This window comes from Myiozetetes cayanensis, unplaced genomic scaffold (assembly GCF_022539395.1).
Source record: "Myiozetetes cayanensis isolate MyiCay16 unplaced genomic scaffold, myiCay2020 scf4, whole genome shotgun sequence".
NCBI classification, from domain to species: Eukaryota; Metazoa; Chordata; class Aves; order Passeriformes; family Tyrannidae; genus Myiozetetes; species Myiozetetes cayanensis.
The window spans coordinates 9,159,564-9,183,254 of NW_026087631.1; positions in this window are offsets into that span (position 1 = coordinate 9,159,564).

A 23,691-nucleotide genomic window follows, 5' to 3' on the forward strand; every position below is an offset into this window, starting at 1 on the left:
AACCCAAGACCCAAAATCTATATTAACTCTAGTATTTCCTTGGGGGAGAGGACAGGAGAGAGGGGCATATCAGGACATTACTATGTTTCTGTTGCTAAATTTTTCAGGTGTATTTTGCTTTGGTTAGATGGGACTCATTTCCAGATACCTGACTTTTTTGTATCATCCAGAAAGTCTGCTTCACTTCCACTTTTCTGGGAAAATAAAGAAAGCAAATAAGCATAAAAGCTGCTTTGTGCTTTCTGAATTTGTGGGTACACTGCAGTGGTCATTCCTAAGAAGTCAAATCTAATTTTCTGATGGTCATGCCCATGCAATAATTCATCCTCTACGAGATACCATATACTTTCTAACAACAGGGAGAAACTGTCAGAGAATTGCATTTAAAAGTCTTATTAATTTTCTTTTTCATTAAGTTGAAGTGATGATGCTTTTTAACAGCAAGAATAGTTTCACTTTACATTAGGAATGGAAAACACAGGTCCCTGGTATGGATGTATACATATAAATGTGTGTGTTTTTATGTATACATGCATTTAAATACACAGATACAGGCACAAAAGTCAGTAGGAAAGAGAAATGAAATTTGAAGAAGGAAGTTAGTAAACAAGCATGTAAAGAGTATTTCAAATTTTACAAAGGTGCTGTCAATTAGCCAGCATACTGTTATTTTTACATGTGTGATTTAGTGAGAATTAGAAAAATAATCCTGTAATAAGGATTAGATGCTAAATAGCTGAAATGAAAAGAGAGGAAGAAATAATCCTGAGTGGCTATTTTTATGTAGATCCCCACGTGTGACATTGCATCCTCAAGGGGAAGGGAGCATCCAAGATTTGTAGATGTTTATGGTTGAAAGGTACTACAAGATTCAGAAGGTCCCCAAAAGCTTATCAAGTTTTATTGCACTCTTGGCATGGAAATTGGCATGTTAGCCCCTCATCCTAGTATAATCACATGGAAGTGGGTTTGGGATAAAGGGGTAGGATGAAAGGGAAGAGAAACAAACAGAAATTAAAGAGGAAGAGGAAGAAAAAAAAGAAGGAAAGAGAGGAAAAGAGATCACCTGTCCTGGCTCCAGTGTTGATCCAGCTGCAGGCTGTCCAGCCTGCACACCTGTGCTTTGTGGGGGTACACTTTTATAATAAGTTTTCCTCACTCTGCAGATAAGTTTCTCATTTTCTATGCAAAATAGCTATCATGCACACTCCAATTTTCTAGACCTTTCTGGATATAGACTGGAGGACTTCGGGGGTCTTTGGTGGTCTGGATGCTCTCCTACAGTCCAGATCAAGCTCTCTTCTCAATCTTATTCCTGTGTTTGTGCTGTACTGTGTTGTGTTTATCTCCAGTAGGTAGAACAAGGATGTTTGCCCCAGAAAAGTGCTGCCCTACTTCCATATGGCTCCCCTCTTCTACGTCCTGTTCTTTCTCACAGCGTGTTATTATCAACAGTCCTTGGTCATTATTGCCAACAGTCCTGGGTTTGCTCCACAGCCATCCAGCTATCAATGTTTGAGATGTATATATTAGCCCTTTGTCTTCTGGGCTTCGACACCATCCTCATGTCTGATCTTCTTCTGGACCCTGGACAAGCTACATCACACTGCCAGTTTGCCATTTCATATTATTTATGAAGTGGCTAGAGATTTCTCAAATGGAAATCCTTCCCATGTTATTAAGTTGGCTGATCTAGTTTAGCTTCTTTGCCTTAGATTCACCCTTGCACTGCAGTGTGTCCCCTGCAGGCTTGGGGCATATCCTAAAGAAAGGGAGATAACGGTGCAATTTTGTGCCCTCCGCACTCTTGACCTCAGTGGGCTCAAGCTTCCATATCCTGCAGTAACCATTTCCTATTATTCATACATTTAGTATAGTCTTGTAATGTGCCATCTTAATTTCTCCCATTCACTCAGAGAAATCCACTTTTTTTCAAATACCTTCTTTTCTAGCAGATTCTTTCATTTGCTTTGCTTGAAACGTTAAGTTTTCCTTAACTAAAGTAATGTCTTTACAAATAATTATTTTTGTGAACATCTGAAACTTTCTGTCTTCTTGCTGAAAGCTTTATTTTTCTAAAGAATAAGAAGCATTTTTCTAAAGAGTAAGAAATGTACCCATAGTATTACCAGCATCCTTATCATTAATAGCTTGAGAAGATATTCCTGTCACATATTACTGAAAAACTAACTCAGATGAGGCTTTACTGAGAGAATACAAAGGTATAACCAAGGAGTTTTGGCCCTCTTATAGCTCCCTCATGGACTTGGTAAATGAAGCAACAGAATATTGTTAATTATTCCATTTAAAAGTCTGTCTTCTACACACTACTGGGTAACACAATCATTGCAAGGAGAGTGTAAGCAAGGTGAAAATATACCTGCTGACTCCAAAAAAAAGTGAAACTGTATGTACACCAGATAAAATCAGATTTTATAAAGACAGCAGAGACTTTTGTATGTTTGCTTCAGGAGATCATTTTCAAATTCAAGTCTAGGATACATTGCTTTCTAGCACTAGTTGAGATCTCTTAACTGCATGTTCCAGAACTTGAATTTATATTTGAATTGGTGAAAGAAAAAAGCTCCAACACTGACATATTTCATGAGAAGAAAACTGTTTAGTAGTGCAATTGAAACCCATGCTGAAATTCCAGCAATGCAGCACGTTGCTGGCTAGGCTTTTCTGCATGGGGACCTTATCCCTACAGGTTCTGACTGTGTGTTTCTCTGTTTTGAAGGCTCTTTGTGTTCTTGAACTTCCCCTAGGATACTGGCAGCAACTACTCTTTGTGCCTGAATCTTTTCAGTGTTTTCAGGCATTAAGCAGTTGTAACCTTAGCACTGGGAAGTCTGAATTGTCAGTTGCACAGCTACAGGGACCAGGACATCAGTGGATGTTGGAGGTACTTGACAGCTGCCTTGAATGACACCAGCTGAGACTGAAATACTCAGATCAGTGGTGAATATGTCTGTTGCAAAAAAAAATTGAGGAATTAGGAGGGGCTAGTCATAAGTTTTTGGTATTCCTGAGCTCAGCTTAGAAAGGTATCATGCTGAATTCACTTCTGAAGACTCTGTCACCTGTTCCATGAGGCTTTTCCTGCCCTCTGTACCAGGAAAAAGAATCCACTTCATTAACACCAAACAGAGTAACTTACCACACTGTTTGGTATGAATAAAAATGCAGTCTGCTTGAGGAGAAGATACCACAGTTTTTGAAGCTTGACCTGTGTTTTCATGGTTAACCCTGGGCATTTCAGAAGCATAACAGTGGTATTGACAGTGTCACTTGGGACAGTGTTTTGTGCTGTTCTGAGATAAAAGGCATTAGTGGGCCACTGTGTAGATTTAAAACACAAAGACTGTCATAGATTTTATTGAAGCTATAGCTTCTGCCAAGCTTAGACCCTGAGGCGTAAGAGAAAATGTGATCAAACCTCTCTAGCCATAAACAAGGTATTGAAGATAATAGTTGCTGTTGCCTAAAGCCTGGTAGGTCAGAGCTAACACAGTACATTTAAGGAAAGACTTTCCTCAATAAGGACAGAAAAGCTGGAATTTATGTTTGTTGGATAAAAAAGTCGGAATTGAGAATTGCATTTGAGAGCTTGAAAGGAATTTATTTATTTATTTATTTTTAAAACTATAATGATTCCTGCAGAGAAACCATTTTATGGAAAAATTCAGAAATATTTTGCATATTCACTGTATACAGGTCAACCTCATGGATATGGACTGGGATTTTTAAATTATTTTTTTTTTTGTTTGTTTGTTTCCTTGTTTTTTCCATGTATTTTTATCCCAGTTTATCTTTCAGGAAGTGAGCAGGATTTTTGGTATATGAGGTGGGCTTGTTGTCGGAGTGGATAATGATTTTGCTTTATTTTTCATGGTTTACTTTGATACTTTGAGGGCATTTTTCCATCCTTCAGGACAGCAGGCATCTATGAGTAATTTATTTATTGTATAGGTACTATTAAGATTTAAGCATATTACCTAGGTGCATATGTATAGGTTTCATTTGATGAAACTTTCACTGACAACAGTGATATCATTGACAATAACTAAAGAAGGGTACTCTAGTACCTATGATAAAAGTCCACACCCATAACAGTCAGATTAAACAAATTTTGAGACGAAGATACCAGAAAATATGTTAATCCATAGGACTCTATTGGTCATTTTGCTACTGATTTCTTAGGGAAGAATCTCTGAGACTTTGCTAATGCTGGCAGTTTAAAATCTTAAAAAGATACATATTTGGAGGTGTACTCTAAAGGTATTGACCTTACTACCTAAGCCTGTCATTTGGGCCTTTAATGAAGTGGATCTATTGAAAACTGACCAGGCAGGGGTCAGTGTAAAGCCTGCTTTTAAATTCTTCATGGGCTTTATTTGATTTTAAAATCCATTTTCACCCACAGTAGATGCAGTTGGGCTGGCAAAATTCCTTAATAGCTGTAAAAAGCTGCTGTTACTAGGAGCATTTTGTTGAGGATATTTACCATCAACATTTTTTTCTGAGAATTTGTTTAATTAAAACATGTTTTACAGATTGTGAAAATTCTGCTAGACAGCAAAACTTTTCAAGTCAGTCTCTGAGGTCTGCTTTCCACCTCTGAGCAATACTGTGCTGTTTCCAGCTATAAACACTGAAAAGTGTGCATCAGTGTCACTGGGCCCAGGAGGCAAATGCAGTTCTCCTTTACTTAATTCTGCCTTTCTGTGGAGTGCAAATGGTGTCTTATTAAAAATATATTTATTCCACATGTTTCCATCTGACCTGAGAAACCACAGGAGCCAGTGCACTGTTTAGGGGAAGCAAAATGTTTTTTTTCCTTACCTCGCCTTTCCTCTCCTCGCCTCTTGCCTCTCCTTCCTTCTCTCCTCTTTTCTTTTCTCCTCTCTTCTATTTTTTAAGTCTATGTCTGCTGTCTCTCTTATAAGTGGCAAGTGTCAGAAGAAAGAGCTGTTATTTATTCCATTTTTTTTTTGAGTATAGCTGCAAATAGTGGTCTGCTTTCATCTTGTAACTGCTTTTTTCAAGGCCAGCCTCAGAAACCATAATCATACCTTTGTTATTTTGTGTCAGATTGAAGAGAGAGATTGCTGTCAAATACGTTAAAGAAATGTTGGTACCTATTTCAGATTTTTTAAAGTATTTTTTTTAATCTCAATTTACTTTTTGATCCATTTTTTATCTAGAAATTAATATTCAGGAGATTTTTTTTTTAAGGTATCCAATAAATCATCTGTACAAGAGTTTTCATAACTTGTCAGACATGTCTGGATAGATCTCACAGATGACCCACTTGAACAGACAATAGTTGAAAACTTCTGTTTACCTAGGAAATATTTAGGGATAGCAATAACTTATCCCTTACCTGGCTCCAGAAACTGTTAGCTCTTAAAACCCACAGAATTGAATGAATATCTTTAGGTTGTCCAGCCTGCTTGTAAATAGCCAGATAATGTGTATTTGCTTTGTTGGAAGTCTCTAAGGGACCATATTTGTGGTATTAGGCACTGAACACGTGCCAATGAAGAGCCAGCCTCGTCTGGAGGAGCTTATTGACTTCGGCTTTACAGATAGACAAAAGAAAGGAGAAGATAGATGTTGTTATTTGTTATTGTTACAGTGGGGGATTGAAACAGAGAGAGCAAACATCTTCCTGGAATACAGACTCAGTTAACACTCTTCTCCAAGGGTCACATCTCCTGTCTGGCTTCTTACAAATGGCAAGTGCTGGGTGGAATAGAAACCTTGGGTTCCTTCCACACAGTTGCTAACCACAGCTGGAGGGAGATGAGCAGCTCTGTGGCTCCAAGGAGATTCACTGGTGAATTCATTAGTTATGACTTGCTAACCTTAAACACTGGGATGTTTGTCAAAGTGCTTTTAAAAGATGGAGCTCAGTGAATAAGCCAGAACAAAACAAAACAAAACAAGTTGTTATCCTTTCATTGTTTTCAAAGATAATTCTGGAAGCACAGAACACTTGAAACAAAGCTTGTTTTATTCTAGAGTCCTCAATGTCCAAAAAACTTTATCCTCTCCTCCTGAAAGCAGTCCCATTACAAAGAGAGATGCTGAGAAAGTAAATACAACAGCAGTGTTGATGTAGAACTCTGATTAAGACTATAAGAATAGCTAAAGAAATTACTCCCATTACTAAACCTCCCATTCTGAATCTTATACCTCCTGCTGTTTGTGCTGGATGCTCACTTTTATTTTTCCTAAAGTTGCTTTATAAAACAACACCACCAGCTCTTTCTGTTATTGATAATTTTCCATTACTGCAAAACTCTTTGTGTTTGTTGCTGTGGCATTGCTACCTATGCCTGAGCTTTCCCACAATTACGTTATTGCTCTACAGCACAATCATGTAGAATTTGGAGGAGGAATTTGAAACAAAAGCAGAAAAGATGATGTAGAACAAGCTTGGTGGTGTCCTGCAGCCTATTTAATTAACAGAATCGATCTCTTCTTGGAAAGGATAGAGTGATTTGATAGAATTCAGGGAGAAAACACCTCCTTTCCAGGGCAGGGATAGTTCCTTACTGACACTCCCACTGGTTTCTTAAATTAGTCTCTGCTGATTCCCACAGAGAAGAGAAGAAAATGATTTTTTAATTATCTAGAATAATATATAATAAAAAATAAATTAAGAAAATAATAATATAACCTTGGAGTCAAATATAAGTGACTTTACAACGTATTTCTCTCATGGGACAAGGCCTTCTCTGTCAAACTACTTAGTAATACTAAAATGATTTAGTCAGTTCCATACGATAAATACATGATCTTTTAAAGTACATTTTAAAAATAACTTTACTTTTATACATGAACACATGCATGCAGATATTAGAAATATCCTTTAAACAGATTTTCCAAGTTAGAAACTGTCCTAGTTACAGGGACCAGTTTATCAGTATGCGAGTATAATGAAAACCGTGTATTTTACAGCCCCTGTGTAATTTCTGATGGACTGTTAATGATGGATCCTTAGCAGCAGCTGCCCAGGGCACACTTGACACCTCATCCGTACCAACAGGTTCCCTTTCCTTTCACTTTGCCCCCCGGGGGACCACGTGGTGCTCAGCGCAGGGGCTAACAAACACCTTTCTGTTGTTATTCCCTAGTTCTGGGTTATCCACCTGTCTTTGTGTTTTTCCCCGTATCATTGTATTCGTTGTAATTTTTTCAGTAAATTTTACCTCTGATTTGTAATCTCTCTTGACTTGGGTCCATTTCTCCTGCCAGTTTACTTTTAAACCAGCACAGAAACATGTTATCTATTTTTATGCATAACACAACTAGTTTGTGATTAAGAAGATTTTTGAATTAAAAATTATAATTAGCACCAAACCGTGCATATTTGTATTCAAACAGTGAAGGTGGTGACCAGTTCTTAAAAAGTCCTTAACACCTGCTGAAATAGCTGAGCTTTGGACCTTAAAGACCACTTTTTCTTATTGTAGTATAGTCAAATTCATGTGGGTCTATCAGATTTGCATGAGGGCATAGATGTTAGCCCAGTCAGGAGCCAGAGTGCTTACATGGAGCATGTTATCCTTTGCAAAGCAGACAGGCAAGAGAGAAAACAAAAAAAACCACAAAAAACCCTTCAAAACCAGCACTTCCCATCCCCCAAACAAAAAAACAAAACCCATGCAAATGAAACCCTGTGAAATAAAATTCACTGTATCCATTTCACCCTTGTGTAGGATAGCTGTACATATACTCTTTATACTAGGACTTTATACTAGGGCTGCATAATTTGAAGATCCAATTCAATGTTTTCTGTAGTACTAAGAAATGTAGAACTGGAATGAGAAGAATACTTGACATTTGCATGTCTAAACACAATAGTGGTTTTCTTGCTGTTTCTAGTTTCAAAAATAAGGTACCAAAACTCTTATAAAGTATCACAGTTAATTTTCTAGAGACTTAAAAGCCAAAATATTGTCATTGTCAGGCCTACACTATTGTGGAGTTTGCCAGGAGGGAGAAAATAAAGTTCTTTACATCTAACAGTCTCACTTGCAGAAGACTCAGGACTCCTCCTTTAGAGACTGCAAAAATAAATGGACAGTCTTTTCCAAGCAAAAACTGGTAAAAACTCTGTTCCGTCAGGGATGTTTGAAATTTTTGAGATGTCTTCCCTAAAAATACGGCCAACTGTCAAAAGTGCTGGAGTCAGGAATAAAAGCAGACTGACTGACTGCAAATAAGTGGGGTCACAAGTGGTCAGTTTGTCTGGGTAGAGTCATAACCAAGCTCATACTTGACACATGGACCTGGGTGCTGACAGCTTTTGTACTCTCACACACTTCCACTGGGGGCTGCAGCCTTCAGTAGGCTGTCTGTGGGCTGAACACAGAGTGGGGACAGGCAAGCCCAAAGTATTTCATGTTCCCAAAGCATGCACTCCTGAAGGTTGTTTGGAATGACTTTACTCCAAACATCAGCCACATCTTAGTGTCTGCTGACCTGATCTGACAGCTAGCTCAGTTTAAAATGGATTTTGACTCTGCAGAAGTTATGAAATCTTTATAGCCATCTAACATACCTGTTTTTCCCAGACCTTAGGCATGTTTCTCCAAAACCCCAAACACTTGTAAAATATTCTGTCAAAGCCTTCCTGCAATGTTCTTTTTACTGGCCCAGAGCCTACAGCCTCCTTTATTGAATTTCTAATAAATAATACATTTTTTAATTGTTTGCCTCTCAAAACTGCATGCTTTATCCTGTGGCAAGAAAGTAAAGCTGAGATTCATAGCCAGCAGAATTAATGGTGTGTTAATTCAGTATATTTTTCACTCTAAGAAATCCTGTTCTACCTCTGTATGTTTGTTTGACCACTTAATCCATGGAGAGGAATGAGAAAAATGAGAAAAATCTGAGCAGATTTGTGGGTTAGTGGACACACCTGAGGGTCAGACACATAAATCTTCAGTTGTAAAATGAAGAATCAATTGTCCTTTGTCCCATAATTTCCAACATTGAGAAGATCAGTCCTTTTACTATACAGGCATTCAAAGGCAGGAGAATTTCCCCTCAAACGTGGCCTAATATTTTTTTTCTTGTGTAATTTTTCATATCTCTCTTCATCTTGTCTTACAATGAATGACTCGTTGTTTCTGTTTATAAGATGAGGCCAGCATCTAATGAACTTTCAAAGCTTGGAGGCTACTGGTTTTCATATCCTATGCAAGCCCTTCCCAAAATGAGTAAGAAGAGGCATCCTACATTGCTAGGAGGTTTACAGGTATTTCCTTCATTCTTCTGCTTTACCCTAATGTTTTACACAAAAGAGGCAGTGAAGGTACAAATAGCTCCGTGAGGTGTATGACAATGATTAATGGAGCTCTAGCTTACTAGGCTGCGGGAGATGTGCAGCTAATTAAACTTCCTCTGAGACTTCCTTGCTGTTTTGTTCCCAAACTTGCAAACTATGTGATATACTCTAAGTGTTGTATGAGATAGCCATTAGCTACAGCGACTGACTTATGAAAAGCCAGTATCTTTCCTATGCAGCACAACTAGAGTCCTTTGCACTTACTTTGGATTGTGGTTTGATCTGTGCTAAAAGGAGAGAAAATCTGTCATGTTCAGCTGGAAAGAAAATTCCTCAAACCTGCTGTTAAACTGCTAGCAAAGCTTCATGGATCTGAAAATATCATTAATATCTTTGGAGAATTACTTAGAGAAAGTTTAGGAGGGCCATGTTCTATTGCACTTTAATCATAGTCCAAAATTGAGTTAATTTCTCTGAAAGGGAGATTCAGAAGAAAATCAAATCAAAAGTTAAAACAATGTCAAAGACACATGTTTGTTCATTCCTCAATTGACACACTTCCTTTTTCTTTTTTTTTTTTTCCAAAATTACCTTTAATTTCATTTGGATATTTCATCTCAATAAAATGCATTCTTAAGAAATAAAAATTACTGTCTCTGCCACATGGAATTTTCTGATTATGGAACAATAATTTGGTGAGAAAGTTTATTTCTGTGTCTGTGCTCATAAGAACCTCTCATGAAAAGGACATTTGTTCTCCATTTTACTGAGTGACAATATTTTTTTTTTTTAGTTTTCCTGAGCAGTTTGTTTAGAGGAAGAAAGGAATATTGTAGCATCAGTGCTTTGCCGTGTAAAAATGCTTCTATTCACAGATTCCTTTTGATCTTCAAATATTAAGTTGTAAAGACAAAGAGTAAGAGTGTTTGAGTACACATTCTGAACTGGCCTGCTTAAGTAAGGACAGGCAATTTTGAAAGTAAATGAGACCCAGCAAAAGACTAACCAGCTACTCAATTTGTTTTTCCTAGAGATAGCAATTACAGAAATAATCAAACATACAAAAGGGACTCTGAGCACTGAATGCTTTGAACTGATATGGTATCAGAATGATGCTTATAAAACTAACCAGCAAGTGAAATTTTACAATGGACTATTAGGATCAACTACATAAAAACATGAGTGGGGGAGCCGGGAATCTACATCCGTGGAAAGAATTACAATTCAGCTATCGCAAATTATTCTTCTGTAGCAAATCAATCTGAAAACAGCCTGAATGTTTGACATCTAGAAAAAGGGTATCAAGGGAATTTGAAGTTGGGGTCCCACTCAGTTCTTATCTAACTCAGTTATCTCTGTCTTTTTACCCTTTGTGTCTGACTAAACAGCACCCTGTTAATTCTGTTTTTTGGATGGGCAGAGAATGTTCTGTCTTTAAGATAATTTCCAAGGCTTTCTTTTTGACTGCTGTTACAACTGTGTTTCATTTGCAGAAGCTGCTGATTGACTTGTGTATGTGATAAAATGTACTACTGCCATATTTTGCAAAGGAAAGGGGAGTAGGCAGGGTGCTATGCACCAAATAACTTCAATCTAGTATTTGGTTATCAGTCTCATAGTCTAAAGAGGCTTTCATGTAGAAAAACTGCATAAGTCCTTCATTTTTAAGAGCAAAGACAGAGCTGATTTACATTGAATTCAAGTATGAATTTCCTTACTTTTCAAGAGGGTATTTTAGATCAGACAGCTGACTACTAAGTAAAATGAATATAATAAGAAAAGTATAAGAGGAGGAATATATATTTTTTTTTTTTTTTAAGGAAAGCTGTATTAAGAAAATTTAAGTCAAATTACCTTATGTCTGGACAATAGGGCAGACAAAACAAATCCTGTCTACCAAAATGCAGCATATGAGGGAAAACAATTATGTAATTGTAGGCCATCTTAAGATTCTAAAGGAATATATATTTGACATACTCTGGTCAAGTATGTCTGAAACACAGCTTACAAAGTCCTTTGAGGCACTGTTTTCGTGCACCTTCTCCATGCTTACAAAAGCCATTCAAATCTGTCTTTGCAGAACTTTCAGGTTCTTGTGACAGAGCTCCACACAGTGTACAGGGAGAACGTTTTTAGCAGTTGACAGTAAAGTTTCCTTGTTCTGTGATAACTTTATCTCAGTCTAAGTATTTTAACATGTATTTGATTGAGGGAAGGTTGATGGAGAAAAAGAAACTGATTATATTTCTTAATGCATACTTCATAAATGAACCATAATTTAGTTCAACATTGATTGTTTCAAATAGAAAGACTTTCTTATTCTATGTGTGTGATATTTAGAATGTCTTCTCGTTCCAGTCACCATTGATCTGCAAGTTCTTCACAAAATACTTTCAATGTGTCAGGTTGCCTAGAGAGGTTGTGGAGTCTCCATCCCTGTAAATGTTCAAAAGTCAACTGGAAATGGACCTTGGCAACTTTGGGGGCCTTTAGGTGGCCCTGTTTGAGCATAGTGTTGGACAACATCACCCCCAAACCTCACTTCCAACTATTTCGGGATCATATGAGCCCACTCCTAAAAATATTTGAAGCTTTTCAACTCAGAAGCAAGTAGACTGGAAATTCTCAAAGGAATTAAAGTGATTTGAGCACCAAAATGCTCCTGTGTATTCCAGCTACAGTTCAGCAACTTCAGAGAATCACACTGTCACTGAAAACCAGGAAACAAACTCTCCAACCAACTTGTTAGGTCAGAAAGCATTACTTTATTAACAGCTGGATACATGGGGGTTGCTCCTCAAAACATGCATACGAAGCAACCTAACAGACCAGATTATAGTCGTGAAATAATGCATATTCACCACATTTCTATTGAATATTAATTAATTTCAGTAATACATGTGTATATGCTATTTATATCAGTGGATAAGGTTCCAGATCTTCTAATAAATATTTTCTCCTTGAGAGTCTCTCAAATATGGGGTCAGGTCATAAAGTACTGTTCTTACCATTCTTTACACTGACACACAGTCCTTGCTCTCAAAACCAAGACATCTGCTAGTACATCTTAATCACTGATAGAGGCAAATGAGGAAGCAATACCTTGCACAAGACTATTAGTCACAGAAGTAGGGATCAAACACTATTGGACTAAAGTTAAAATAATTTTCCATCATCGTCCCCCACTGCTGCATAGACTCCTTTTTTTAAAAAAAATATAACTTGTTTGGTGACAACATGAAAGGTCCACAGCTAAATTACCAATAGAGGGTGCAATACCTCCTGTCCTTATAGACCAATTTTAACTTGTTTTTGTGCAATTTCATCCCCTAGTGGGGAAAAAAAAAAGAAAAAGAAAATTTGTCCTACATTCTCCTTATTCTCCTTCTTCAGCTCTTAAAGTGAGATTGTCAAATATTCATTTTGGACATAAAAACCAAAATATTTTTCTGAAATGTGCTGACCTTGCAGAAAACAGCAGGAGCTGCTTATTGACACCTCTGGAAGTCTGGAGCTTTAATCATTAGTAGTAAATGCTTTATGCTTTACGAAAAACTCACCAAGATATGTAAGTTTTCACCTGGTATCTAGGTATCTAGGAGCTCTAACTATATCAATATCTAAATCCACAGCTGAAAATTTCCATCAGCTGTGTTTTGCCTCAATTTTCTCTGGGAAAAAAAAAAGAAAGCAGAGCAACTCCAAACCAGAAAAATTACCCCCAAAGTTAAACCCAGCAAAATCCCTTTGTCTATATCATAAGTCTTTGAGGTCTGCGGAAGATTACATCTACTTTTAGCAGAGGCACAGTGAAACAAATGTTGCTATAGTCACTTCTGTGAGAATTGATGCCTTGCTTTGGAAGCTAGTAACAAACTATTCATAAAACATAATTTTTTTTTTTTTTTTAGCACAATGTTACTTTTCCCAACTTTTCTATGTTTTTATTATTGAGTGACAAAAACGCCTTCCACATGTATTTCACATCAACGGAGTCTATATATTTTCTGTCACTGTGTGTTAGTCTAAAGCAATCTAGCATAAAAAATATCTTCCTACTGCCCTTACAAAGAATAAACTGTATGTTTTTACAGAAAAAGAGGTGTATTTTTTGGATGTAGAAAAGAACTGTAACTTTTATATATATGTAAAGTAATGCTTAAAGCTTTCATCTTATATCCAGGGAACACAGGGACTAATTGTACTATATAGATGCTGCAGATACCAGGGTGCAAAGTCAAATTAGTAGGAAGTATATTATGATCCTTCTGAAATTTGCAGATTGACTTTTGTCAAAGTGAAGGAAGCTCACAAAACTTGTACAGCTCTGCAATTCAGGCAGGAAGGCAGCTGTAACACCATATTAGCTCCCTTACTGGAAATATATCTATGTGTCTCAGAAAAAACATTTGTTTTCATTGTATTTGTAACAAAGCTTGTTATCTCCATAGAAAAATTGTTGTGTACTGATGTGTCTGTTGCCCTTGTGCATTTTTTCTTCTGTAGGCCTTTGCTGCCCCCTCCACCCTTTCTTTTTTCCTGCCTGTTTTTGCTTTATTTTAATATGACAAGATTCTCAGCTACAAAAAGGGTTCTGAGGCTACTCAGTACTTGGCAGATCAGTCTGAAATTTACACTCTTTCCAGTTAAATTCATGTGCTTTGCGAAAATATTATCACCTAGATCAGGTGCTTGAGACCACGTCCAGGTAGGTATTGAAGGTTCCCGGACCTTGTAGGGCTCTTTGCTCCAGAGTTTGGTCACAGGAGAAAGTTCACATCCCTCAAGTTGCTGGCCACACATCAGAAGGTGGGCCTCCTGATGAATCCCAGGACACTGCTATTTGTCTTTGCAGCAAGGACACATCCCTGCCTCATATTTGAATTGGTGTCCACCAGAAACCCCACCTCCTTTTCTACAAAGCTGTTTTCCAGCTGGATGTCCGCCTGCATACACTGGGTTTGTTCCTGTCCAGGTGCAGGATTTAGCATTTGTTTTCCCTGTTGATGATTTAGCAAGGGAACACTGAGCTGTCATTTTAATGACAGCCTATGAATTACAGCTAAAATTAAAAGAAAATAGAAATTTTTCCTTGGTTTTAGTGTGACACACATAGTAATTTTTTTTTATAGAGATGGTATTTGCAAACTTCCACATGTATTGGCAGATGAACCCTTTATGTGGTAGAAGCTTGTCTAGGCAGCATATACAGCTATGAAGAACTGCTGTTCCCCTCAGGCATGAAAATAAAATCTGATTTTACCTTTAATTGTCAATGAAGGAGTCATTATTTTGGAGTCACCACAACCCCACCTCTGGAAATGCCTTTAAGATTTCCAAGACTTCCTGAAAATCAATAATGAAACTTATCTACCCTGAAGTAATAAGTCAAAATAAGGATAGAGGTAATGCAAGTTTTAGCCACCTACTCATTGCTGTTTTGTCTAGCTCACAGTCCTCTCCTGACACATTATGCCAAATCAATATATAAGACTGAAGTTTTAGGTTCAATGTGCTTCTTTGAGAAACCATTTGCTTAGAGATCTGTCAGGTTGACTTTTCTTTGTTCTTAGAATGGAGAGCCATGCCATGGCATTGCCTAGCTAAGACAATGTAGCAGAAACCAATAGATTTAGTTTAGAAACCTAAAAAAACCCCACATAATGCAATGGAAGGGCTGTATTATAGAAGACAGTTGACACTGTGGGTGTTTAATTAGGTATCACATTAATTCTTGAGAACACCTGGCATCCCTGGCATCAGATTTCATTGAAGGTTCAGGCATCTGATGAAGGAGGACTTGCTCTGGTGAATCTCAGTAAGATCAAATTTACATTGGAAACAGTTTAAAATAAAACTCAGAAGATACCTTCCCTCTCTCATCAGAGGTCTGATGCAAAGGGACACAAAGGCCACTGAAATTTCTAGGTTTCCCCGTTTTCATTGACATTTATAGAATTTTGGTCACAATGTTCTCATGAATTTGAATATGAGAGAAACAGACTCTTTCTCTGTTGTTTTTTTGACACATAAACTGCATCCTTTAGAACTACTCACATTGTACAATTACGTGTTTTGGGATCTTACTGGGTAAAATAGTTGGTAATACACAACTTTTTTTTTTTTAAATATATATATAGATAGAGAATAAGTACCAAAGAAGTTGATAAAGCATCACATCATTCCCTCTTTCTTTTGTCTCTAGTTGGAAGGATATCAATGGATATGTAGGAATAACCTGTATCATGAGAAAAGGAAAAAAAGGATGTCAGATTTGTAAAATGATGCCTTCTTCCTCATATTTCCAGTTAAACAAAAGGGAAAACAATGACTCAAATATTAATTTAATGTTTGGTTTTAAACATTTATAAGTACATTTAAAAATTAAATATTTTTAAATTGAAAACTTGGATAATTCAAGATATTTCCCCTGTTAACCAAAAAAACAAGTTATGAAAATTTCCTTCAACTACACATTTTGGCAGATCTGTAACAGACTTTAATTATGAAAACTTTGAACTCAATTGATAAATGTTGTCAAGACTCTTGAAACTTAAGTTCAGGAAAAATGTCATGCTTTCTTTGTACAAAATCTACTTCACTTCTCTGCTGAGTCTACCAAAGCTGACATAAGGATTGAGCTTAGATGAAAAGACAAATTGACATATTACAAAGTATAACATAAACCATCAAGACAAAACTTTTCTTAATTTCACTATTTAAACGTAATATTTTTCAATACTCTCCGTTCAACCAAAGTGGGGGAGACTTAAAAATTAAAACAAGATTATTAACATGGCTGTAGTTTCCAAACTACACCAAGTCTCTGGAAAAGCTGAAGCGAAGCCTGTTGGAGTCACTGAAATCCTCATATATAAAGAATACATCCGATGTTATTCAGAATGAACATCAATTTAATTATGTTCTGCAAGCTAGACAAATATCATGGAGTGTATGTCAACAAAATTTCTACATGGAATAGTGTCCTCTGTGCAGGTTGGAAAGAAAGTAGACCCAGAGAAAATAAGGGTTGTGTGAAGTTAACAAAAAAAGAAACTTGCCCCAACAAATAAATATTTTTTTTCCAAATAGAAATGATATTACAGTAGAAGACTCAAAGGAAATGATTTCTTCTAGTCATGAATAGCTAAAGCCATTTTTATCTGTCATAATTCTTTTCTGTGCTGAAACCAAGCAATGCAACAGTGATAGGTTTGGAATCAATGTGTAGAAGAAAGACAGCATACATCTGTTTTAAAAAAAGGTTGTTTCTGAAAGGGATTGTGATATAATTAGTAGAGATGTCAGAATAATGCTTTAAGCAAAATAAAAAATACTATTCATTCATCATTTTTACAGAGGCATGCAAAATGTTCTGTCTCTCCCTTTCTAATTCCTAGACACACATATACACATTAATGTAGGTGTGTTTCAGACTCTCTTCAGGAGATCAAAAGAAAAATATACTGTAATTACAAGAAATTATTATTCTCAGCAGCATAAAATGTAATAAATAAAGGATATTGACTCAAGAATGAGAATGCAAGAAAAGAAATTAGGCATTCACATGACATAAGAAAACCTGTGTAGTATCCTTGCTAAAATCCACTGTCTCATTGCAAGTGTGTGGATGGATGCTTTCAAAATGAATTTAGAAAACTATTGAATTTTTCCAAGTACACTGGCCTATGGATGTCCAAGATGAAATCTTTTACACAAACTGCCACCCTAAGAAAGACTGTGAGGTGTACACACACTCTCTTCTAATTGGCTTGAAGAAGGACACTAAGTATGCATGTAAACGGCAAAAGCTCTTTTCTCCAGCTGGGGATATCAAACCCCTGTGAAATAACTTGCCTTTCCACATGTAGGCACCTGTATACATTATGGGGCATATACCATCCTTCACACTTGCAAACTACTGCTGCAGTTTCAGATAACATTGCAAGTGAGACTGCATTACTCTATGTGAGCAGTAAACTGGATGGTGCTGGGCTTGATGGCCAGTATAACAACATTACAATATTGTGTGTGTTTACTATCATGATTTGATCTTTCCATTTCAATCAACTTTGTGAAAGATGTGTTTTTTGGGGGGGATAAACCATAACTTCTGCTTCATCACCTTATTACATTAAAAAAAAAAGTAGGCAAACCAACCTGAAGGTTTGGCTTTTTGTGTTCTCCTGCAAGACTCAGGAACAGTATAGCTTCTTGTCTTGGCCATTCAATTGAAGTAGTAAACTGAAATACTTATTGATAATCTTTGATACTCCAGATTTAACATTTGGTGACATACTCTCACATCTAAAATTACCTTTAACAAAAGACTTGCTTTTTTTTTGAGATTCATCAAGTGGACCTGAGGTTGATGTGCAAAAATGTTGATCTTTACCATACCAAAATGACTTGCAGGGGAGTAGAAGGCAGTTTGTATTTATTATCCAGGTAACTAATAATATTTATTCATACTCATTTCATATTCTTTAAAGGGTACTCACTTTACTGACAACCAGACTACTATTTTAAAGGTCATATTATAATTTACTTGTACCTTTGCTCATCAGGATGACATAATCTGGCTTGTCAGTGTTCTCTTCTGCTCAGATCTGATATCACACAGAAGATCTGGAAATCTTGCATTTTACAAATACATAGAAATTACAAGAAAGAGTGCAAATAATATAAGAGACATCCCAGGCAAATATTATTGTGTATGACAAAACACTAAGCAATAAATGAAGTTGCCATTTTCTCCACAAGCCCATTTTTTTGTTAATTTCACCTTAACCATTCGAATGTAAGCTATGTAAAATATTAATTATTCTGAAATAATGTATTTTTACTAAGTAAGAAATATTTGTTGTTGACATTTAATTATGACTTTATTACACTAATGAAAAGAACTCGTACCCTTCATATATTTAACTATGACTTCATCTTTTTTTTTTAATTCCTTTTTATGTAAAAGTGGCTGTCAAAACAACTTTCTGAAAATTACCATGTTTAAATTAATTAAGCAATACAATACAAACTATGATAGAGAAATTATTGTGCTGAAAGCTGATGGTAACTCATAACATTTTAAAGTTTTAAGTAAAGTAAAGAAAAAAATCAATCAAGGGAATAAGGCACCCAGTTTCTCGTGATTCATCATTTAGCTGCCTAAATCTAAGAGCTTTTTGAAAGGGAGGGTTCATTACAGAGGAATTGATTCAGATTAACTGTTTCTTTTGAACTCCATTGTCACTTTCAGATACAGTGTCTGATGTAACACAGCCTTACCAGCAGGCTAAATGCTGCCTTGATTTTTTTCTTTTCTTTTGTACTGAACCTCTTTCTAGCTTGATAATTGGTTAGCATTAAAGATGGGAAAGAACGGTTGCTGATGGTGAGTTACTATTTCTGTGTCACCTTTGCATGTAGCATCTCCATTATACTGGATATACCCCTGGGATACTAAGTAGCAATGGTTTCCTTTTCTTCCTACTAGACTGGGTGGCATGACAAGTGTGAGCTGCAATAGTTCTGTAGCTTGAATTTGTAGCATCCAAATTGCTCAAAAGGCAATCTGACCAAAAGCATTATGCCTCTGTCTTTACTGTCTTTGTCATTTCAGTCTAATAGGAAGATTTTTTTGACCTATGTTGGTCATAGCTAAGAATGACCGGATATACAGAGATTATCTTGAGCCTCTTTCCTCTGAGCCAATTACGGCATGAATGAGAGGCATAACTGACATTAGTTTACCCTAGCTTACTTCAGTTTACCTGTCTATCACAAAAAAGTGTCTCCATTAAAAAAAAAAAAAATTGTCTTTTGTAGGGTTAGAGGGTCTCCTATTTTATTTTCAGGATCAGACTGCCTTTGCATCATGACAGCCTAGTACTATAGCAGTTAGGCAGTTATGGGACATTGCAAGTTATCTGAGAAGGGTGGACCTTGTGATGTCATAGGAATAACATCTCACCTCTTGTCTTGCCTGCCAACCATAGCTTCCCTTCCACCAGAAAGTAACATGTAGGAAGGAAAACTGATGCCCATTTGAATCTCATTCTAGCATGAATCCAAGACTCAGCAGTGCTTGAATCATGGGGCTTTGTGTTAATTAGTATTTCTACACCTCACAACTCTGATTTTGTAATCTGAAATTGGTGAAAGTTATAAAAAGCTGAAGCAAATACATAGTTAATTACTGCACATCAAACTGAACATCACGTACTTTCCCTTTTCTTGGAAGACCAGGAGGAGCAATGAATAACTTTGGGATAAATGAAGAGGTTGCACTACTGTTTATGTTTGATGATCATCATTGCCAACCAGTTCAAGAAAATATGGACTGTTAGACTTACAATGAAAATTAGCATAAAGATACCAGGAGTTTTCTCTGAATATTTCAAACTTTTTAAAAATAATAAGTCAACATTACCAAATTACTGTAACACTGTGCAAGAAAGAATTATAATCATATTTTGAAACACAAATTTTTCAGTACCTTAACTGAGTAAGAAAAAAGGCTGAGGTAAAAGCTTCTTAAGGGACCTCACAAAAAAGATGCTACTTTGGTTTTGGTTTCTATTTCCAAAATGTCATATTTGTATGTATAAGGAATCTGATTCAGAAAATTCCTTTGATAGGAACATAATTTAAATAATACAAGTGGTTCTATTTTTCAGGTAATTACTTATGCATGCACATGGTTTAAGATTTCGGTTTAGGTGTTGTGGCTTATTCTTTTTCCTATTTTTAATTGCATAACTTACTCTAACAATGAATCTGCTCTCCTCAAACCTGTACTCTACTGAACCTGATGTCCATTTTCTTTTGAAACTTTCTAATGTTTTAGTGTTTTAGATCAAGAGAAAAAGAGTCAATGTGAAGAATAGACTGTGAAATCCAGGTAATGACATAACTACTATGGGCGGAATTTAGAAAATGACTTTACTGACCTCTTATAGACTTAACATAACAGTATTGAGTTTCAAAAAAAAAGCAATTTTCAAGTCTTGATTTTTTGGTTTCTAAGAAACAGAGGTGGTGACCAGAGGGAGATTCGGTAAGACAAGTAAGAGTCTCAGAAGACCACAAACAGGTATGTTTACTATATAGAAATACCTTTTAGTTGGGAAGGGCTTAAGTTGCGACTGACTGGCTTGTGTAAGTGGCAATTAGGTTAGTAGTCACAATGTGACATAATCCAATGGGCATAATTTCCCATGTCAATTTTGTTATAAAAACCCCAAAATATTTACGCTTAAATGATGACTCTCACGTAGAAAGCATTTTCACCAATACCCAGACACATTGTTTTATTGGTTCACTTTCATTCAAAATCAAGATCTAAAGGGGTGATGTCATCGTGCTTAGAGAAAGTCATAAAGTCTCAAGCTTTGAATTCTGAACTAATTCAGCAAAGCTAGTGAGCATACAAATTAAAGAACTGTTTGACATATTGTAAGACAGAAGTATAAAAAGAACAAATTTGCATATGTAGACTTTATTTCTACACCACATGAATGCTTGCACTATGTCTCTTTAGGAGCCTTGTAATTTCTTTTAATATTATTTAGTTAAATTTGATGAAGATGAAAAGAATTTACATAAATCTAGGGTTTGGTTGTTGTCGTGGTTTTGCCCTGGCTCAATTTACTTTTATACCCCCACATACAATTACTACTAGTTGAGAGAAGGTTTATGCAGACAAAAAGAGACTGAATTAAAAAAAAGTATGAGTATTTATTATTAACAAACTAAAACTAAAGAATTATATTTACAACAATTCTACTTAAGTAAAAGGTATTATGTATTTACAGAAGATACTTCTCCCCCCACCTCCCTTTATATCAGTCCAAGGAGGAGAAGCAGTCTTTTGTGTTCTCAGAATTCCAGCTCTCTCTCTCTCTCCAGTAACTCTGCAGCACTTTCGTCGCAGTTGGAATTTCTTTATCTCTCTCTTATTCTGTGTTGGCCTCCAGGGCTGGGTCTACCCCCCTCCTGGGTTAAAACTGAAGGCTGAGGGTTACCCAGGTCCTGAAGGGTCTCCTTCCATAGGCTTGCAAGGGGACACTTGCTTACTATGGATCTTCTTCCACAGGGTTACAGGGGATAATGGTTTAAGAGTTCACCCCTGTTTCCCTATGGAGGTCCCTCCCCATGGGAGAACAGTCCTTGATTGACTTCTCGGCATGGGTCTAGTCTGGATCCCTTACTCGGATCCCAATATCCCACCTGAGCCATTTTCTGCTCCAGCGTAGGTTCTCTCTAGCACCAGCAGCACGGATCCCACACATGGATCCCAACATCCCTACCTGAACCGTTTTGTGTTCCAGCGTAGGTTCTAATACCCGTCAGGGTCATAAATCTTCAACAGCAGCAGCATGGATCTCTCACTGAGATCCCAAGCTTATCTGAGCCGTCTCGCTCCAGCATAAGCATCGATCCCTTCGAGGGTCACAAAGTCTTTAACAGGATTCTGCCTCATCTGAGCCGCTTTTACTCCAGCATAAGGCTTTCTCTCTGTTAAAGTCACAAATCTCTGGTGCATCCACAAGCTCCTCTGTGAGCCGCATGGGGGTCTCTTCACCCCAACAAACTCCTACAGGTGGCAGTGTTTTATTTTTCAGTCTTTACCCTGCTGAAGGGAGGGAGAGCGAAAGGGAGAAAAACAGCAGCTCTCCCCCCTTCGAACTTTTCTTCTCTCTCCTGCGACTACAGCTTTGACCTTGAAAATCCTGTTATCTCATGGCTGGAATTCTTCTGCAGCGGTTTCTCGTCTAAGCAGTTCGTCTTTTAAACCTTTTTTTTTCTTCACTCTCTCACAAGAGAGAAGGGAGGTTTCAGTGCTGCACCTGCCCCCCCCGGCCCAAGCCGGGGAGGAGGGGGCCTTGGCCCTCCTCGGGCCCGCTACCCTTCTACATGGCTGCTGTTCCTAATTTCAACTGCGCCACAACCTTCTCTTCCGTTTTCTTAAAGATGTAATTAGCAAAGGCGTCACTGAACTTTTTGATTGGTTTTTTTTCCGGAAATCACCTGGACAAAACCATCCTCAGCCCCAGAGATGGGCTGGTGGGCAAAACCACGACAGTTGTTTATTTATTGTTTTGGAGTTTTTGCCTTTTTTTTTAAATTTTAAATTTTTTTAATGTAATCTGCTGTTGAAAGGCCAATGTACTAGTCCCAGTGTACTTGTCTGTGCATGTGTGTAGGGTTTTCTTTCATCTGGGTACTCACACTACATTACTGCCTTAGTGAAGGGGGACTTGGCCTGAGCCTTGGGGTCATCATGGTATATAATATGATTGTTAAAATGTTATACTGGGCACAGGGTTAGGGTTAGGGTAAAGTTACCATAGTTTAAGGCCACAGTGTTTGTGACTCTTCATCCCAAGATCGTGACAGCAGAAATTATTATTTCTGCTCAACTCTGAGGTTTTCCTGTCCATCTTCATGCCTATAGTCCTTTCTCATGAATAGCATGTCTTGACATGTCCCACTGTGATGTCTGGGTTATTTGAAGACACCATCCTATTACTACTTTCAACTGGAGGGCCACAACTTCTAGTTCCAGAGTTTGAAGTTTACATTATAATAATTAATTTCTTGGAGCCCCTGCTGGTCTAGTGGTAAAGGCGCCGCGCTATCACCGCGGAGACCCGGGTTCGATTCCCGGTCAGGGCCACTCCCGGGCAGGTGGGGCTCGTTAGCCCTTAAAGGCAACCCACCTACGTCCTAAGGACCTCACTGCCACCGTCCAAGCTCGCTTGGCCCCGGCAGATGAACCTTAGGATTAAAGGGTGGGCTCAGTTCCGCGCACACTGTGTCTCACCTAAAAAATCCAAAATCCAATGCGCAGGCTGGAAGGTGGAAAGACCTTCCCCGGATCTTCGCTCGCGAAGACTGGCCATTAGCTTAGCTAATTAATTTCTAGTGTAGCATTTCCCTCCTTCATAGCAGTCCAAAACATAGCAGCAACTTTTGGTGATTTCAGTCATATGACTTTCTATTGCATGCAAAGCGCTTAAAAAGCCATGAAAATTTGAAAAGACCTTTCACTGTACCACTCACCCTTTCATAGCAGTTTGCATTTTCAATCTGTCTCCACTGAAATTTTCTCTTCTTAAGTCCTGACTTTTTCCATCTCATTATGAACTCTTTAAAATCACATACATCTTCATATGGACGTGTTGCGGGTCTAGGCTGGTTCACCATACGGGTTCAGGATACCAGCTTGCTTTATTGTAACAGTGTAGCTACCTTTATACAGTTCTGGATGACACATGTACCTGCACTATTGGTTTACCACTAGCATAATAACTCATGATTGGACATAGCCACACATGTCCTAACACAATAGGTTAACATTCCTGACAGGAAACCCACTCTGTGTC